General features: G+C 35.0%; 1 non-coding gene across 1 annotated transcript; it reads left to right on the top strand.

Moving 5' to 3' along the window:
• The first annotated feature begins 204 nt into the window (after positions 1-204).
• On the top strand, positions 205-311 carry LOC119044255 (U6 spliceosomal RNA). The gene has a single exon (XR_005081567.2). It is a non-coding gene; the product is annotated as a U6 spliceosomal RNA (small nuclear RNA).
• Positions 312-9,125: the final 8,814 nt, after the last annotated feature.

The raw sequence follows: 9,125 nt of genomic DNA on the forward strand, positions 1-9,125 counted from the left end.
AGGTGAGATCATGTAATATTTGTCTTTCACTGCCTGGCTTATCCTACTTATCACAACTCTCTCCATTTCCATCTACCACAATGTGAAGGGTAGAAGCATCTTTTTCTGCTTCATTGTGTTCCATTGCATGTATGTTATCATAGTTTTTTGATCCACTCATTTACTGATGGCCACTTAAGCTGGTATTATAAGAAGTTTTACTGTGTGCTTGCTTCGGCAGCACATATACTAAAATTGGAATGATACAGAGAAGATTAGCATGGCCCCTGCGCAAGGATGACACGCAAATTCATGAAGTGTTCCATATTTTTTATCTCACCTTTAACAGGAAGCTAAACAATAAAACAAACAAGCAAGCAGAATAAAAACAAAGACACTGAAATAGAGAACAAGGGGAAAGTGACCACAGGGGAGAGAGAAGGGAATTTAAGGGGAAAAAAGGGGAGGGGTTTGGAGGAACAAATAGGAAGGACACAGAGACAAGAACTAAGGGGGGTGGAAATGGGAGGGAGGTGGGGAGCACGGGGTGGGGGAGGCTGGGATGGGAGAAATAGACAAAAAGCTGTACTTGAAAAATAACTAAATAAAATTTTAAAAAAATGTTTTACTGTTATAAATCTTTTTTTACATAATTTGATGTTATAAAGACACAACTCTCATAATGGTTGCTCAACATGTTGAAATGTTTACTATGTCCTATAAGACTTCATGTAAGAAACCTCAAGAAACTATACATGTTGCCCTTAAAGATTATATTAAACCATCCTCTGGCCCTGGCTGGTGTGGCTCAGTCATTGGAACATTGTCCAGTAACTAAGAGGTTGAGAGTTTGATTAACAGTCAGGCAGATACCTGGGTTGTGGGCTCTGTCCCTAGTCTGGGCATGTGGAATCCCTAGGCATGGGCAGGAGGTAACCAAATAATGTTTGTTTTTCACTTCAATGTTTTTCTCTCTTTCTTCTTCTCTCTTTAAGAACAATGAAAAAAATTATCCTCAGTTGTGAAAACAAATACACTTTGTCTGGCAATCTTGTTGTTCAAATGTAACCTAAGACTGCTAAAAGAATCACTTTCCTTCCTATAAAGGGTATGACATACCAGAAATGGGTTACCTGACAATGGGGGATTAATGATGCTTTTAATAACTTATCAGTGCTGCTTTTCAATAATTAAGCAATAATTATATTTTAAAAATATGATTTAAAAAGGGTAAAAGTAACCAATAATACAGAGAAATTCTAAAATGGAGCCAAAGCTGCAATGACACTGGAACTGCCTTGCATGTCTTACAATGTTAAAATATTGGAATGTTAAAAACATGGCAAAATAACCTTTTGACTAGGCCTAGAAAACAGTGTGTATCAAGGAACTTGCAAAGATAACAAGAAATCAGTTATTATGACTATTGTACTGATGACTATTGGACTAAAATTTAAAAACACTATTTTAAATGAACATTACTCATGATACCTGTACTAATAGAAATGCCATCCTACTGTTGCTGTAGTTGTCCCTCCTTTCTTTCTTATAAATAGCCATTGCCATTGTCTCCTAATTGAAATATTATTTGGGTTTCTGCCTGAGTCAATGATGCTTGAAAAGCTATTCTCTTATTTATCTCAAACATTTGTTGTCTTTTTGCCTTTGATAGGGTTTTTTATTTTTAAGTTAACCATGCAACACACCTGAATATAATGTCTTAGAAAAATTTTAACAATCAAAGATATTTAAAATTTGTTTCCAATGTGTTTATCTATAGCCTCATATTCTTTAAATAGATCTTTCCTTTGTCATTCTAATCCTATCTATTCCAGGCATGCTATCCTAGAGCCTTAAGAAAATGTTGCTTCTTGTCTAAAACTCTCCCCTAATGTTAAGCTTTTGGACTGCCTATTTAAGTCAACTAAGAAAGCACATGACCATTTACTGTCAAAGTGTTGAAGCTAAGGGAATGGATATGGGAAGGAAGAAGGAAAAGAAGAAAAGAAAGAAAAATCAGCACTAAATGCTGTTGGAGGAATTCTTGCTCATGGAGTTCCTGAAGAGGCCGAGGAGTGGTACATAAAGTGGCTAGAAAGTCCTATAGAAAACCCAGCATATTTCATGTTTTATTCTTGGTCCAAAACAGATCTAACTTTTAGCCTTCCACTGCAGCCCACATTATACCCTTTATTTCTTTATACACCTGTCTCTTCTTTGGTGACTGGGGGATGTGAGTGATGCCTGTTCTTGTTTCCCTTTACCAATGCTAATCTCGCAGCTGGATGCTAAGACTCATACTCTAACACCATAAATACTAACAGTTACTCTAGTGTTAGTGTTATTGGAAAATAGAACCATTTGGCTGTAGGAAATGTGTAACCTAATTTGTCCTCAGCCTATCGACAAAAATAGCCCATTGATAGTAATACTGTCAAACTTCTTTCAGAGTTGTAGTGTTTTGCTACCTTATTACCAGAAAAACATTTTCACCAAAAATCCTCCTGGTACAGATGAAACAAATTTTCCTTTGTCTGGAGGTCAAATTGCTTGAGAAAGTATAAACTTCACAGACATTTAGAATGTTTATGGTATTGGAAATATCCTTGGATATTATTTATTTCATTGTCCTTATTTTGCAGCTGGGTATTAAAATGGCAAGGATTTATAGTGAATTGACCAAATTCACATAGTCAGTTAATCATTGAATGCCATGAGTTTAATCATATATCACATAAGTAATTCTAAGTCATTAATTCCTGGAATTACAAGGCTTTCCAAGAAAAAACAGAGAAACTCAAACAATATAAGCAGGTTTAGTCAGGAGTCAGACCCCTTGGTTCTAATTTGGTCTGTGCCACTTACTTTTGCAATTTGGGGCAGCTTAACTTATCTGCTTTTCATTTCCTCTTTTGTAAGATTGTGTCAATGATAGCAGCAACTTTACAATGTTTTGATGAAGATTAAGTGAGTTTACACACAATAGTAGTTCATGTGTTTTTATGTTTCCAGCACTATTCTAAATGTTATGTATGTATTAACATAATTTGCACAGAAAAATTTTGAGGTAAATACTGTTGCCCTCCTCATTTTATAGATGTCAAAAATAAGGAATTTATAGAGTGTCAGGCACATAGTGAGTGATGAATAAACTCTAGTTGCTGGTATCACCACCATCATCATTATCATTATTAATTGGTTATTTATATAAAGATTGGCCTTCAATTGTTTTTAAACATGTATTAGTTTGCACCTGTGGTGCTTCTAACTTAGGGCAGTTACCATGATCAGAAAATGAAAACATTAAAAAAAAAATCTGTGCTCAGATTTTAGGCACTAAGAGACCAATAAAAACCATGAACAGCATTCTAAAGCAAAACAAAAATAACATTTACATTGATTCTTTGGCATTATTTTCATATTGTTCCCTTTAATTGTGTGGATAACAAAAAACAGAAGAAAAAACTTTTTCCACCTGCTAAATGAAAATTGTGAACATTTCAACATGCTATAATAGTGTTAAGATTTCTTATATTTCTTATCAAATATAAGAAATTCACATGTATTTCTGTTTTCTTGACATGTTCTTGTGACTTCTAATAGCTCATTAAGGATTTCTACAAGCCCAAGTTGGGTTTGCATGTTCTGGTAAGCAGCTGTTTCACCTTTCAAAATGTAGCTGCCACAGGCATGATCTGGCTAGTCAGAAAATAGAGTGGATCATAAAAAGAGAATGTTTAATATGACTTCTTAGACTCCGCCACTGGCTTTTATTTTGATATGTGGGCTCCAACCCAAAGTTCAATAGGATTAGAGGTGTCGTTTTGTGTCAGCTTTAAGACAGAATAAAACAAAAACTGAAAGCATACATGCCATCATTTGTGTGTTGTGACACTTCCAGAAGGAGAGGTAATGTGGTCCAAGCAGCTGCCTTTGCAGACAGGGGTTTCCTTTGCCCACTCAACTTGTCAGCAATACTCACAGTGGAATTTGACAAACTAGAAAACTTAACTGCTTGCCAGAGGATGATTCTATTTTCCCACTCATGTGTAATAGTGGCTGTAAGTAGGTGGGTGTAACTTAAATGTTGGAAATCCAGAAAAACAAAGTGTCCAATTCAAACCCTAAACCTAATGCCATGAATTTCTAAATGGTTGTACTTACCTAGCATTTATTGTATTAACCTAAAACAAAGCAACTAATTTAACTTTTAAATTACAAATTTCAAATATTTACTCATAGGAAAAGTAAATAATAAAAGTGCATTTATTGATCACCAGAATATTCAAAAGTGCATTCTCTCAGAACACAGAAATGGTATAGTAATAGACTGCTTACATTTATTAATATCTACTCTATGCCCAGGCAATTGTGCTGTACTTCATATATATTATCATGCTCATACAGTACTTTAAAATGAATAAGATCCAAGAGGCAGAGCAGTAAGTAGAAACTACACTAACTGCCTCCCAGGATTCATCTGGAATTACAGCTGAATTGTAGAGAAATCATCCTAAATAAGCAACTGACCACTGGATGGAGAGAAGCACAAAACTAAGGGCAGACAGAAAAAAACACTTTGCCACAATGAGACTCTTTGGAGTTTAGAGAAGGTACAAGGGCTAGTGGGGCTGCCACAGGTGGCGGCTAAAGTTTCAGAAGGATATTTCAGTGTCCAGGCATTCCCCTTGAGAAGAGTTGGGTCTAAACAACAACCAGAGCTTCTAAGCCTTTAACATCAAAGCCAGAAAGGAACCAAAATTACATTCATTTCTGAAAACAACAGGGTTTTTGTCTGCCAGGGAGATATGAATGGAGATGCAGAGAGCCTTTTAAAGGGCCAACAGACAAATTTTTTATTGCAGTCACTTACCCTAGGCTCTGGCAGAGGGAGGGCAGAGTGCACTAAAGATGCTTGAGGAAAGTATGGAGTACATGGCTCTAGGGAGAAAACTGAAGGAATAACCACCTGAAACCTTGTTCACAGTCATTCCCCATACTGCAGAAGCCATGTTTCTTAGGCAGAGCACTCCCCTCTAAGTAGCATCAGCCTGAGGGGAAGCAATAGCATCTCCTGAAGGAATTAGTCTGCCTCACCCTGTGGTGTTAAAGCTAGTCTGCTAATTAGAGCTTGAGGCTATATCACTGATGAGTTTAACAATTATGGTGGAAAATAGAAAGAAGCAGCTATAATGAGAAGACAAAGAAACAGAACACAAATGAAAGAACAAGATTCTCCAAAAGATGAGCTAGATGAAATGGAGGTAAGCAATTTATCAGATAAAAATATTAGAATAATGATTATAAGGATACTCAATAGCATTTTAAAAAAATAAAACCATAAAAATGGAAAATTCCGAAATAAAAAAGGCATTTTCTGAAATAAATAATACACTGGAAAGAATGAAGAGTAGGTTAGATGAGGCAGAAGATTGACTCAGTGATTTGGAAGACAAGATAGAAAAAAACACCCAGGCAGAGCAGCAAAAAAAAAAAAAGAGAGAGAGAGAGAGAAAATTTTAAAAAATGAAGTGAACTTAAGAAAAATTTTGGACAACAGGAAATGTAACAACATTCAAATCATGGGAATACCAGAAGAAGAAAGTGAGCAAAGGATTGAGAACATATTTGAAGAAATAATGACCCAAAACATTCCTAATCTGGTGAAGACAAAAGACCCACAAATCTAGGAAGCTCATAGTCCCAAACAACTTCTTTTTTTTTAATATTAAATTTTATTTAGTTACAAACAACTTCTTAAGATAAAAAAGGCCTACACCAAGACACATCATAATTGAAATATCAAAGCTTAAAGACAATGAGAGAATTCTAAAACCACAAGAAAGAAGCAGGTAGTTACATACAAGGGAGCACAAATTAGACTGCCATCTGATTTCTAAACAGAAGCATAATAAGTCAGAAGGGAGTGTCATAAAATATTTAAGGTAATGAAAAGCAAATACCTACAACCAAGACTACTTTGCCTGGAAATGCTATCATTTAAAACTGAAAGAGAAATGATGAGCTTCCCAGACAAGACAGAGCTAAAGGAGTTTGTTAACAACAAACCAGTACTGCAACACATATTAAAGGGCTTACTTGGAAAAAAAGAAGAAAAAGATAAAGAAATAAAAACAAGGAAAATAGTCTGACAATAAAATGCCAATGAATATGTATCTATCAATAATCATTTACATAAATGTAAATTGATTAAATGCTTCAATCCCATACATAGAGTAGCTATGTTTGTGATTGAAGAAAAAAATAAAACAAAACCCATATATATACTGTCTCCAACAGACCCATTTCATATCAAAAGATACAAACAAACTAAAAATAAAGGAATGTAAAAATATTTGATGTGAATGAAAAGGGAAAAAAACAAACTGGGGTAGCAGAACTTATATCTGACAAAATACACTTTAAAACCAAGCTTACAGAGAGAGAAAATTGAGGACACCACATAATGATAAAGGAAACAATCAACAAGAGGATTTAACCCTAGTAAAAATTTATGCACTCAACATAGGAGCACCCAAATTTTTAGCAAATCCTGGTGGACATAAAGGGAGAGATAAAGAGAAATGCAGTCATAGTTGGGTATTGTAATACCTCATTGACCTTAATAAATAAATCTTCCAGACAGAAAATTATTTAAGCGGCCTTAAATGACACAGTCGATAAATTAAAGGGATTTAATTTATGTTTTCAGAGCACTTCACCCTAAAGCAGCTGATTATACATACTTTTCAAGTGCATATGAAATGTTTTCAGGGATAGGCCTCATACTAGGACACAAAACAAGGCTCAATACATTTAAGAAGATTGAAATCATATCAAGTTTCTTCTCTGACCACGATGATATGAAATTAGAAAGCAAGCACAAGAAGAACACTGAAAAGCATGCAAAACATGGAAGCTAAATAACGTTATTAAATAATGAATGAGTCAACAAAGTCAAAGAAGAAATAAAAAAATACCTTGAAACAAATAAAAATGAGGACAAAAAATCCAAAATCTGTGGGACACTGGGAAAGCAACTCTAAGAGGGATATTCATAGTATTACAAGCCAATCTCAAAAAGAGAGAGAGAAAAAAAAGCACAAATAATCTAATTTAACACTTAAAGGAACTTGAAGAATAACAACAAACAAAGCCCAAAGTGAGGAAAAAGAAGAAAATAATAAAAGTTCACAAAAAATTAACAAAAAAGAGCCTTTCAAAAAGATTCAAAACATCAATGAGTCCAACAACTGGTTCTTTCAAAAGATAATCAGACTCATCAAGAAAAAAAAAGATAAAGGACCAAAACAAATAAAACCATAAATTGGACAAGAGAAATAAGAACTGTCACTAAATCACTTCAATGGGTTGTAAGAAAATATTGTGAAAAAATATGTGCCAAAGAACGGGACAACCTTTACAAAATGAACAAATTCCTAGAAAAATACAATCTTCTGAAACTAATTCAGGAAGAATCAGAGAATCTGAAGAGAAAGATTACAACTAGTGAAATTGAAGCAATGATTGAATACTTCTGAAAAACAAAAGCCCTGGATCAGATGGCTTCACAGGAGAATTTTACCAAACATTCCTAGAAGAACTAACACCCCCAAACTATTCAACAAATTCAAGTGGAAAGAAGGATCCCAAACTCATTTTATGAGGCCAGCATTATCCTAATTCCAAAACCAGTTAAGACACTATAAATAAAGAAAATCAGAGGTTAATATCACTGATGAAAATAGACACTAAAATCCTCAACAAAATGTTAGCAAGCTGAATATAGCAATGCACCAAAAAGTTTAAGACTGAAATCAAGTGGGGTTTACTGCAGGAATGCAAGGTTGCTACAGCATACACAAATCAACAAATCTGATTCATCACATAAACAAAATGAAGGCTAAACCCATATGATCATATCAATAAATGCAAAAATATATATGATAAAATCTAGCACCCATTTATAATTTTTAAAAATTTTAGTTACTTTTCAAGTACAGTTTTCTGTCAATTTCTCCCACCCCAGCCCACCGCGCCCCCTGCTCCCCACCTCCCTCCCATTTCCACCCCCCTTAGTTCTCGTCCCTGTGTCCTTCCTATTGGTTCCTCCAAATCCCTCCCCCTTTTTCCCCTTAAATTCCCTTCCCTCTCCCCTCTGGTCACTGTCCCCTTGTTCTCTATTTCAGTGTCTTTGTTTTTATTCTGCTTGCTTTTTTGTTTTGTTATTTAGCTTCCTGTTAAAGGTGAGATCATATGATATTTGTCTTTCACTGCCTGGCTTATTTCACTCAGCATAATGCTTTCCAGTTCCATCCATGTTTTTGCAAAGGATAGTAGCTCCTTCTTTCTCTCTGCTGCACAGAATTCCATTGTGTATATGTACCACAATTTTTTGATCCATTCATTTACTGATGGACACCTAGGTTACTTCCAACTCTTGGCTATTGTAAATTGTGCTGCTATGAACATTGTAGTGCATAGGTTCTTTGAAAATGATGTTTTAGGGTTTTTAGGATATAATTCCAGCAGTGGAATTGCTGGGTCAAAAGGCAGGTCGATTTTTATTTTTCTGAGAAAAATTCCATACTATTTTCCATAATGGTTGTACCAGTCTGCAATCCCACCAACAGTGAGCTAAGGTCCCCTTTCCCAACAACCTGTCCAACATTTGTTGTTGGTTGCTTTTTTTTATGATAGCCATCCTGACTGGTGTAAAGTGGTATCTCATTGTGGTTTTAATTTGCATCTCTCTGAAAGCTAGTGATATTGAGCATCTCTTCAGGTGTCTCTGGATCTTCTGTTATGTCCTTCTTGGAGAAATGTCTGTTCAAGTCATTTTCCCATTTCTTAATTGGGTTAGCTGTTTTCTTAGAGTGGAGTCGTGTAAGTTCTTTGTATATTTTGGAGATTAAACCTTTGTCTGAGGTATCATTGGAAAATATGTTTTCCCATATAGTTGGTTGCTTTTTTATTTAATACTGTTTTCTTTAGCCATGCAGAAGCTTTTTATTTTGATGATATCCCATTTGTTTATTCTTTCCTTTATATTCCTTCTCTAGGGGACATATCAGTAAAGAAGTTGCTGTGTGAAATATCTGAGATTATCATGCCAAAGTTTTTCTCTAGGACTTTAATGGTTGCAA

Source organism: Artibeus jamaicensis, unplaced genomic scaffold (genome assembly GCF_021234435.1).
Source record: "Artibeus jamaicensis isolate MK-2021 breed Jamaican fruit bat unplaced genomic scaffold, CSHL_Jam_final contig_449, whole genome shotgun sequence".
Taxonomy (NCBI): Eukaryota; Metazoa; Chordata; class Mammalia; order Chiroptera; family Phyllostomidae; genus Artibeus; species Artibeus jamaicensis.